The sequence below is a fragment of the Cynocephalus volans genome, chromosome 2 (genome assembly GCF_027409185.1).
Source record: "Cynocephalus volans isolate mCynVol1 chromosome 2, mCynVol1.pri, whole genome shotgun sequence".
Taxonomy (NCBI): Eukaryota; Metazoa; Chordata; class Mammalia; order Dermoptera; family Cynocephalidae; genus Cynocephalus; species Cynocephalus volans.
Window position 1 is genome coordinate 74,184,149 of NC_084461.1, and position 10,808 is coordinate 74,194,956.

The window sequence follows — 10,808 nt, forward strand, 5'->3', positions numbered from 1 at the left end:
AGGAATAGGCTTTCCCCCAGTTGGACTCACCAACCTGCGAGTCCTATATGACAGACAATCTCCTGCTGTGAAGGTTTTCATTCAAACTCTTTCTCCCAGATTACTTGTTTGGGTTTTTCATCAGTCCCAGATGAGGAGCACTAGATGTTTTATCCTGAAAGTCAAATTTAACATGTTACAAAATACGTACAGATAGTAAAATTGTTACTACAGTGAAACAGAATTAACATATCTATCATCTCACATAGTTACTTTTGTGTGTGTGACAGGAGCAGCTAAAATCTACTTATTGAACAAAAATCCCTAATACAATACAGTTTTATTAACTTTAGCTCTGATGTTAAGGAAAAAAAAAAGTAAATTAGAAAAAAAGTCAAATTTAAGTTGAAGCAAAGAGCAGTGAGAAAGATGGTAACCCCTACCTCCCCAGCCAGACCAGCTGAGTATACCCTGGAAATCAATAAAAGATTGTTGTTGTAGCTGAGTCACTTTGCATCTCTCTATTTAATCATTTCCAAATTCAATGGTTTAGGACTTACCGATTCTAATTTGAAAACAGCCTTATTTTCCTGCCAAAGAAAGCTGGACACGTAGAGGTATCTCACTGGAAAATCAATTTTTGTAAGGATTACTAAACAGCAATAGTTTGTGTATTTATCACAGTGGCAATGCTACTAAAAACTCACACACATAAATTGAAATATGGATATTCTCATTTATAAAATACAGGAATTAAATGTGTTCTAGTTACAACAGTTTCTATGTTTTGACATTTTTAATTGATCTTCCCTAATCTGATGGTAGAAACCTCTAATCCTTCACAGACAAAGATTACCCATGGAGTGCCCTCTCAGTGTTTCCCTAAGGGATTAAAAATGAAAATGAGCAGAATTGGAGCTCATATCCCATGAGTTTCATCCTGTGGTAAAGACCTGGCCAGCAGCAAACATTGCTTTTCCCTTAACCCCCATTCTAGTACCTTCTGACAAGGACTCAGTTCAACATGTCCTGTTCAAGACAAAAGGGAACTTAGAACATTTATTCAGAACCAGCATGAATGTATCAACTTAGATTTTTGCTAACTGAGCAAATCCCTTTCAGTGCATGCAACATTATTGTGTTGAATCAGCACAACAGGCAAGGTCTGGTGTCAGATTCTGTAGAGGCAATGAAAATGAATATGCATGGTTAGCTCAGCTTGTTAGAGCACAGTGTTACAGAACCAAGCTCAAGGGTTCGGATCCTGGACCAGCTAGCCGTCAAAAAAAAAAAAAAAAAAAAAAAAGAATATGCATATAGGAACTTGAATTTAGCAGGGGAATACCCAACTATGCAAATAACTGTGATAAAGAAATACTAAATCTTTAGTTTTCAGCTTAAGCATTACATCTTCAGAGAGGCTCTTCTCTTCCTAAATCTACATAGGTCTTCCTTGTTAGCCTTTCTAACATACTTTCGTTTTCTCTCATAACACTTGCCATAGTATGTGATTATATATTTACTTCTTATACATTTGTTTCATATGTCTCTCCCACCTAGTTGTAAGTTCCAAGAAGGCAGGATTTCCCCACCACCCGCCTTTTTCCCAGTGTTACTCAGAACTTAACTCGATGCTTGGCACTGTAAAAAGAAAAAAAAAAAAAATGAACGAATGCAAAAACTTGAATTAATTACCAAAAGTGAAGTATAAATAAAGTGCAATTAATTGATCTGGGGAGCCTTAGGAAGATTCCATAGAGAAAAGGAAATTTATATAGCAAGGATTTCAATATTTGAAAGGGGAGGAAAAGAATGCATCCCCACTGGCTAAAGGAAAAATCATGAGCAAAAACAGAAAGTGCTAGGCATATTTCAAGAGTAGTAGATTAAATTAAAATATATAGTTCATGGAGAAGGAAATAAAAAATAAATCTGAAGAGAGGTGAGGGACTATTTGTAGAGGTTCTGGTTGACATACTTGGCACTTGATTCTAAAATGCTTAGTCATAAAGTTTTTTGATCCTATATAAAGCTGTGTTTCCTCATCTCAAAACTAGAAATAGCAGTGATTTAAAAAAAATTTTTAACAAGCTGATTCGGAGAATAATATACATGAAAAAAATTTTTCTATTTAAAATGCAATCAAAATTCTTGATGTTTTCATGCCGACTGCTACAAAATCAATATAATATTTAAATTAAAATGATGAAAGATAGAATGCAGTGTTCAATTTATACTGTTCCTTCTCGGTCATTGTTTTCTTCATCTGGCCTTTTATAAACAATTGGACTCTAATGTAGCATTTAGTACACCAAGAGTTCAACAGTTCTGCCACCATCTTCCATGGTTGAGTTCAGATGTTATGTGTTTGGGAAATATTCCTTTCCTTTGGTGAGACATACAGTCACATCTTTGTCCCCTAGGGGCAAGATCTGCTCTCATTTTCACTTTAGTGAGCATCACTCTGCCCAAGAGGCCAAGTTCTGGGACAGGAGAAGAAAATGAAAAATTTCCCAATTCAGTATCCTAGAGCATCACATCTAGCCCTTCTCATTTCTGGTAAATAGTATCTGTTACCCTGTTTACCTGGCTCTACTGCCTTCTTTCCATTTTACTTCTTACTTGTCCTGACCTTCAATTCTACATATCTATTGAACTGTTGGCTTTCATAATTACTTCTTTGACCTGATAATCTTAATTACAGTAAAGGATAACTATTAAGAACCTGCTATCTGCCTGTTGCTGTAGACACATTATTGCATTCTTGAAATAGTCATTCATGGTGGGTATCATTACTTCTATTTTATAGATAAGGAAATGGAATCTCCAACATGATAAATAACTTGTCTAGATCACATAACTGGTATATGGCAGAGACAGAATTTATACGAGATCTGTTTAATTCATTACTCATTTTCTTTCCTATACTACCGCATTAACCACTCAAATTCCTACTTTTTAACCCCTGATCATCTGAGCTTTTTCATTTCCTACCAATTTGCTGACTCACAGCCTGGGATATGCCTGTATTCTACCTTTTCCTGACTATCACTGATTCATGGAACTGAAGAAATAAAATTAGGTTGTATCTTTAACCTACTTGTTGGAAGAATGCTAAAAATAGAGTCAGAGACATTGATTAGAGTCCAAACACTGGCATTTTATACACACTGCAAGCCTTTGGGAAAGCTGTTTATCTGTTTTGAACTCAGATGCTTTACCTATCCGATTAGGAGACTTCTCTACGTGATTTATAACAGTCCTATTGGGCTTTTTCTCTGAGGCATGCCCTCAGCCCATCTACCATCCAATTCCGTCATCCCACCAAATTAGGAATCTTGTCTCACACTTCCCTTGTGCTTTTTGACCAGGCAATGTTTTGCTGCTACTCTTTATAAAGACATATGGTGTCCCCTTTGTAAGACCCCACTGAAAAATCCTTTCAGACTTCAGTACCTAAAAAGGCTTAGCTTCTCGTAAGTATTTTATCATATGTTCATCTTATAGACACTATGAATTTGTAAATCACCAGATTTTTTCTCTGCTTTGGTTGCTAAAAACTCAGAACCAACTATTGGCCCACCTCTAGGGACTATTAAGAAACTTATGGCAGATAGGAGGAATAAGATCTGTTGTTCTGTTACACAGTGGGGTGATGATGGTTGACAGTTAAGTTTTGTATATTCCCTAATAGCTAGAGGAGAGGCTTTTGAATGTTTTTACCACAAAGAAATGATAAATGCATGAGGTGATTGATACATTAACTACCCTAACGCAATTACTATATAACATATGTAAGTATCAAAGTATGAGACTGTACCCTATAAGTACGCACAATTACAATGTGTAAGTTAAAATTTTTAAAAAATCATTTTAAAAAAGAACCATATGGCATGCTTTTTGTGTACTAAATTTATAACTAACTTCCCTCATCATTTATTATATACTTCTGTTCTGTCATAACTATTCATTTGCTTTATCCTGTGTATGATACATATTGCTATAAGTACCTAAAACTACTTTTTGAATTGAAGAATGGGGCAGAAATGCTCACTGCAGAATATATATTAACGAATGGATAGCTAGATAGATTCATAAACAAACTAATAAATAAATATAGTATGCCAGATTTGTTTTTCTACAGCTATTTGCCAAACACTAAATTTTAATATATTTGGGTTTTGATTGTTCCACAAAATCTATACAAGGCTGTAAAAGCAGTATTGTCTTCAGCAAACTGAAAACTTGTTCAATAGTAAAATCATTAAAAATGATGCCACCAACAAAATAAAATTTGTTTGATATCCATTAGTACACCAGTTAGGACATAAAATGATGTGTCATTTTTGTCTGTAAAGTAAAAAGTTCCCTGTGTTTTTGATGCCAAGCAAACTGAAGGAAATCACAGCATTGGCAAATCAATCAAACATTTGTGCCTTATTAAGATTATGACCCAAAAGCACATACACACCAATATATAAAAGACCATTTTGTTAAGAATGGGGACACCACAGCTTTATAGAAATAATCCACTGGGATTTATAAAAGTCTTGATCCAGCTTAGAACTTTGAATCTCCATATCAAACTTCTTAGATGCTTTTTCTCACCCTCCTCTAAAACAACTTAAAACACCCCTGTTTTCATTTGGATTAGAAAAACAAAAGTAATGACCTTTTACTAGGTTTAGTGTTTAATAAATCGATTAGTATAAGGACACCATGTGTGCCATTATTAGTACTGTATTTGAAACCTACAGAAATCTATCCAGACTTATTTACTTGAAAAATGTTTATTGAACTACCATGTGCCATGCACTGTGTGCTAAATATTGGGGATACAATGATAGATAAGATGAAGTATCTGTCCTCTTATGTCTTACGTTCTACTAAGGTAAAACGGCAACAGTACAGTGCAACACAAATAGTACAAGCAGCATCAAAAATAATGGCAGATAGTGATAAGAACTCTAAAGAAAATAAAGCAGAGTAATACAATTTTGTATTAGACAGTGTACAATAAAGGAAATCCTCTAAGTATTTAAAACAAAGATAATGAATTAGTGGAAAAGCTAAAGAGTCAAATAGCACAGTGAGACTTCCCAGAGATGAGCAAGAGCAGGATGTCATTACCACTCCTAGGTTGGAGGGACAAAGGAAGGAGGTCATGTTACCAGATTCTAAGGACTGAGATCATTTGGAGGAAGCTGGAACCACAATGCACCTGAAGTGGGGAGCTGGAGCCATGGAGAAAACACAGGCACTTCTGGAGATACCACTCCAGGGGACAGGGAGGAATTCCTTCAATCTCCACATCAGTGCCACCCATTGGCCTAATGCAGCAGGAAGCTGGAGACATGCCAGCCTGGGAAAGAGCCCACAGCAGTCAACCCCACTGTCAAACAGTCCAGCAGGAGACTGGCAAGGATCAGATCGGAGGTCAAACAAGCCCGGCTTGCACAAGAATAGAGAGTGACCAGGGAGCAGAAGAGCTATATTAAATGGTAGCCAGGGATGGTCATAGTAAGAGGTGATGTTTGAGCGGGGACCTAAAGATGAGAAGAAGGAAGCCACGGAGAAATAGGAGGAGGATATTCCAGATGAGAAAGAGCAAGTATAAAGACCCTAAGGGTAGAAAAGACCTTGGAAAGTTTGAGCCATGACATGAAGACCTACATGTTAAGGAGAGAGTGATAATAGATATGGTCAGACAATTGTAGGGTTTTATGGGTCATGGTAAGGAATTTTGATTTTATCATTGCATTAAGTATTAATTTTGACTAGTCTCCTCTATTTGCAAAACAGGTGCTGTGGAAATTCAGCATAATACTGCTTGAACCTTGCCCACCAATCTTAGGGAAAAATGGCTTAACCCCCATCTTGTAAAGACAGTAATGTACAGCTGGAGTTCTCCAACTATGTCCCTTGCTGTGTCCCCACCCCAACCTCAACAACGCACGTGTATTCAAACTAACTCAGAGAAGAATTTGTGAGAAATGACATGAACAGAACTTACAACCCACTATCACACCCTTCCGCCCATATAAATGTGGAGAAAGTTCCACTAAGTTCAAGTTGCAAACTTAGCTACTGATCCAAGCCCTGGCATTGTCATTTTCTCCTGATTCTTTCTGAGTGCCACATATAAGAAATATTTGTCTTGGTTTCATTATTTCACTATTCTTTATATGCAAATGGTGAAATTTTTTAAAAAATGTTATTTAAGAGAAATCTGAGTTGTCCTCAAAAGTAGTCTATTGTGAGATATAATATTGCTATTAGATGGTTAAAGACTTTAAGAACTACAAATTTTATACAATGTGGATTCATTATTTTTGCTATCTTTTATGTAAAAACAAAAATTTATTTAAATCAATTATGAATAATATTTTCTTAGAAATTTATAGAGAAAACAATATAAATAACAAAAAACGAACAAAAAATTTTCAATCAAAAAAGTTTTAAGGAGCATTAAATAATAATTTAAATTAAGGTACATCATATTCATTTGTTCAGGAAGTAGTTCATAAGTAATTGCCATGTGCCAAGCATCACAGCAAGTATTGAGGATCCAACTGGGATGCTGTCGCAGTCATAGTCCTTGACCTCCTAGAAATGAATGATTAATGACCACATCATTAGAGTTCCTGTGGCAGCTACAACAATGCCTCACACATAGTAGGTGCTAAATAACTATCTATCTAATGAACAAGTGATTCCATTTCATCAGAATGAATCAATTTATTTAAAAGTTAACTTCCAATAGCTGTAAAAGTACATGTTGGAACATCAAGACACAAAGAGGGCACAGGGCAGCAGGAGCGTGAGAACCCACAGCTGCAGCAGCTGCCTGGCGATGAGGGCCCAGACGTCAGAGACAGGGAGAAGGGCGGCAGCAGGGAGTTCACCTTCATGGAAGTTCCCCCGCCTAAGGTGAACCTGTGGACTAAGAACACGCTGCTGCCCATCCTACATAAGGTGACCAGACAGACTCTTCCAGAACATTCTGCACCAGCCAAGGTGGTGAGGGCAGCAATTCCTAAATAGCGCAAAGGCAGCAAGTTGGTGACTTTGGAGATGTAATCAACTGGCCCACACCTGAAGAGACAGCCCACAAGAGTGTACAGCTATAGTCCCACAAGCCTCAGCCTGCCTGTAAGCTGCCACCCAAGAAGGAGAGGAAGGAACAGGAGAAAGGAGACAGGAATGATAGTAAGGAGAGCCTGAAAACCAAATTGGACTGATGGGGGAGAAGAATGTTTAGGAGGACTGCCAGTGAGGCAGGCAGGAGAAAAGGAAACAAACACAAGTGGGTTCCATTGAAAATAGACATGAAGCCTGAAGCACCCAGAGAGAAATTGGCTTCACACCTCACTCCAGGAGAGGAGTTGAGACATACACCTGCCAACCCAGCCACGGGGAGATCAAAGGGTCTAAGCCTGCCACCTACATTCCCACATCAGTGCTCCCCACCCTCACCCCAGCCTGGCAACCAGAGACCAAACCGGATCCTGCCTGGCAGGACCAGGATGAGACATCGACCCATTTTGACTACCAATGCAGCTACCGAAAGTTTGATGGTGCAGAGGGGCCTCACACCCCAAAGTATATGAACAACATCACCTACTACTTTGACAATGTCAGCAGCACTGAGCTTTACAGCGTGGACCAGTAGCTGCTTAAAGACTACATCAAGCGCCACATTGAATACTACTTCAGTGTGGACAATTTAGAGCGAAGACTTCTTCCTACGGTGGAAAATGGATGCCGACATTTCCTTCCAAGCACCGTTTATTGCTTCCTTCCACCGAGAACAGGCTCCTTACCACTGACATTCCACTCATCTTTGCAGCCCTAAAGGATAGGAAGGTGGGTGGAGACGGTCGATGAGAAAGTCCATAGTAGGGAAGAGCATGAAAAGTGCCCTCTTCCTGGTCCCCCAATAGTCAATTATTCACAAACTGATTTTTCCCAGCTTCTCAACTGTCCCGAGTTTGTCCCCCAGCAGCACTATCAGGAGACAGAGTCAGCACCTGGCTCTCCCCATGCAGTCACCCTAATGCCAACCAAAACAGAGGAAGAAGGTAAGCAACATAAAGACACTGCCCAAGGGCCTGTCTGCCAGCCTGCCTGACCTGGATTCTGACAACTCGATTGAAGTGAAGAAGAGGCCTCGGCCCTCCTCCACGCAGTCTAAGAAGGCAGAGGAGCCCAGGTTTGCCCACACAACCTCTCTGCCTCAGCAGCTGCCCTCCCAGCAGCATCAGGATGAGCAAGAGGATCTAGATTTCCTGTTTCACGAGATGGAGCAGATGGATGGGCAGAAGAGCACCTTTACCACCTGGTCTGATGAGGACTCTGACTATGAGATTGATGGCCAGGATGTCAACAAGATCCTCACTGTCACCCCGACACCACCTTACATGCACTGACACCAGGGGGGGAACCACACAGGCAACCACACCTCATCTGCCAAAATGAGCACTGAGCTGGCCAAGGTCATTAATGACAGACACTTTTACTATGGGCAGGACTTGTGGACTGAGAAGTATGAACTTGAATTTTCCCGGATCAAGCAAGAAGTTGAGAACTTCAAGAAAGTCAGCATGATCAGCTGGGAGCACTCTGACCCACTGAAGCCCTCTGTGAATCCCAACCAGGATGTTCCTCCTGGACTACCCCGGTTCCACCCCTACCCCCACAACCCCTGCACTCCCCGGACATTGCAGCTCAGAGACTCAAGCCAGCCATCAGGGTTTTATGCAGTGGTGAAAGAAGAATGGACACTAGGTGCCAAGATGCCTCGAAAAAGGAAGACAAGACACAGCTTGAGCCCACCCTTGGAGAGTCATGTGGGCTGGTGACAGATCCCCAGGAGCACAGGCTCTGGACTGCTCCCTTCAGTTCCAGTCCCTCACAAGGGACGCCTGAAGTTGGCAGCTGTGGCTGTGCCCTTCAGTCCCTGCCCAGGTTCCAGCATTCTTCCCATGGTCTGCTCGAGGAGAACAGCTTCACAAAACACGTCTGGCACAAGCATCACAGGCGCCGCCTCGACGAGCAGAAACGCTTGGGCGTTGGCCGGTCTCCGGAGAGGAACACTCTCTTCCGCTTCTGGTCCCTTTTCCTCCGAGATCACTTCAACGAAAAGATGTACGAGGAGTTCAAGCAGCTGGCTCTGGAAGACGCCACAGCAGGCTGCAGATGCGGTTTGGAGGGCCTTTTTCTTTTTCTTTTTCTTTTTTTTTTTTTCTCTTTTAAAAAGATGACCGGTAAGGGGATCTTAACCCTTGACTTGGTGTTGTCAGCACCATGCTCACCCAGTGAGCAAACCGGCCATCCCTATATGGGATCCGAACCCGCGGCCTCGGCGCTCCCAGCGCCACACTCTCCCGAGTGAGCCACGGGCTCAGCCCTGGAGGGCCTTTTTCGATAGTACAGTTATGGCCTGGAAAAGAAGTCCTGGCTGGGCTAGTCAAGGATCTTCAGGAGGAAACCATGAGGGACTATGAACCTGGCCAATTTCATGGGCTGGAGAAGTTCTGGGCCTTCTTGAAATATTCCAAAGCCAAAAATGTGGGCATTGGCCCCACACTGCAAGAATACCTCTGCAGATTCCGAAATTTTGAAGACTTCCGAGTGGATTCCTCCCTGGGTAAGGAGGGCAACCACAGCGACACTCAGTGACGGAAGGAGGTGGCGGCAGTGAGGTCTCCCGGCAGGCCTGCCACCTGATCGGCCAACCCCCGGCACCATGGACAAGCCAGCACTCCGACACACAGACTTTGGGAAAGTGAAAAGCCCCTTATTTCTGGAGTTAGAAGGGGAGAAGGGATGGAGTGCTGAGAGTCCACGGGGGTGCCAAGTCCCAGGAGAGGGGACAGAGGAGGCACAGGCCTAGAGTTATTAGGACCGGCCTTCGTGCTGAGAAGCAATGTGTACACCGTTTGAGCTATCAGAGGGACACACACACACACACACACACACACACACACACACACACACACGGTATATCATTGAGAAAAAAGATAGAGAAACATTTAAAAATTAAAGCTTTGAGTAAAGTTTTGGAAAACTAAAACAAACAAACAAAAAAAAGCCTAAACTGAGTTCCCCAGTAAGAGGGAAGAATTAACAATTCCTGGGGGGAAACAGTACAACCAATAGACCAATAATCCAACACTTGCTGAAACCCTTATATAAAATACTGCCCTTTTAAGCGGTGGAAGCAAATCAGCACAGCATATAGAATAGAAATGATAATGTTAATTATTCCCAGAATTTATCTGAAAAATTATATCCAAAGTTCACTTAGTAAGATGTAAAATGTGTGAATATGCAAAGATCTAGTGTTTTATATATAATAATACAAGTTTTCCTCATTTGCTCCACTCTTACGGCCTTTCATATATGTAAAAGTTGTGTAGTATCATATATTGATAGGTGTATAGTCAAAAATAAAGGGAAAATTATCTACTATATGATCAGTAAGCTAATTAATCTAATGCTTCCTATAGTAATCTCTGAATGTCTTGAAACCTAAAATTCTCTAAATTTTTGGTGATCTAAGTATTAAAATATTACACTCTTTGAAGAACCAAGCTAGGATTAATGAAAGAATAACCAAATTAATGGGTCTACATGCCAGCGAATTCAGTTTTCTTCGTTTCACATAATTAAAATATAAGCTGAAATTATTTTTTAACTCACAAAAGAGAAATATTCCAACAACTCTGGCCAAAGATCTTCTTATTTAAGGAAATAAAAGAAGTTCATTGTATCCAGATTTAGGATAAATCTGTTACTGCAAGCAGAGGCATCTGTTGTTACTAGCA

At 40.5% G+C, this 10,808-nt stretch overlaps 1 pseudogene; it reads left to right on the plus strand.

The window, feature by feature from the left end:
* Nucleotides 1–5,312: 5,312 nt before the first annotated feature.
* Nucleotides 5,313–9,770, plus strand: LOC134370527 (la-related protein 1-like; annotated as a pseudogene).
* Nucleotides 9,771–10,808: the final 1,038 nt, after the last annotated feature.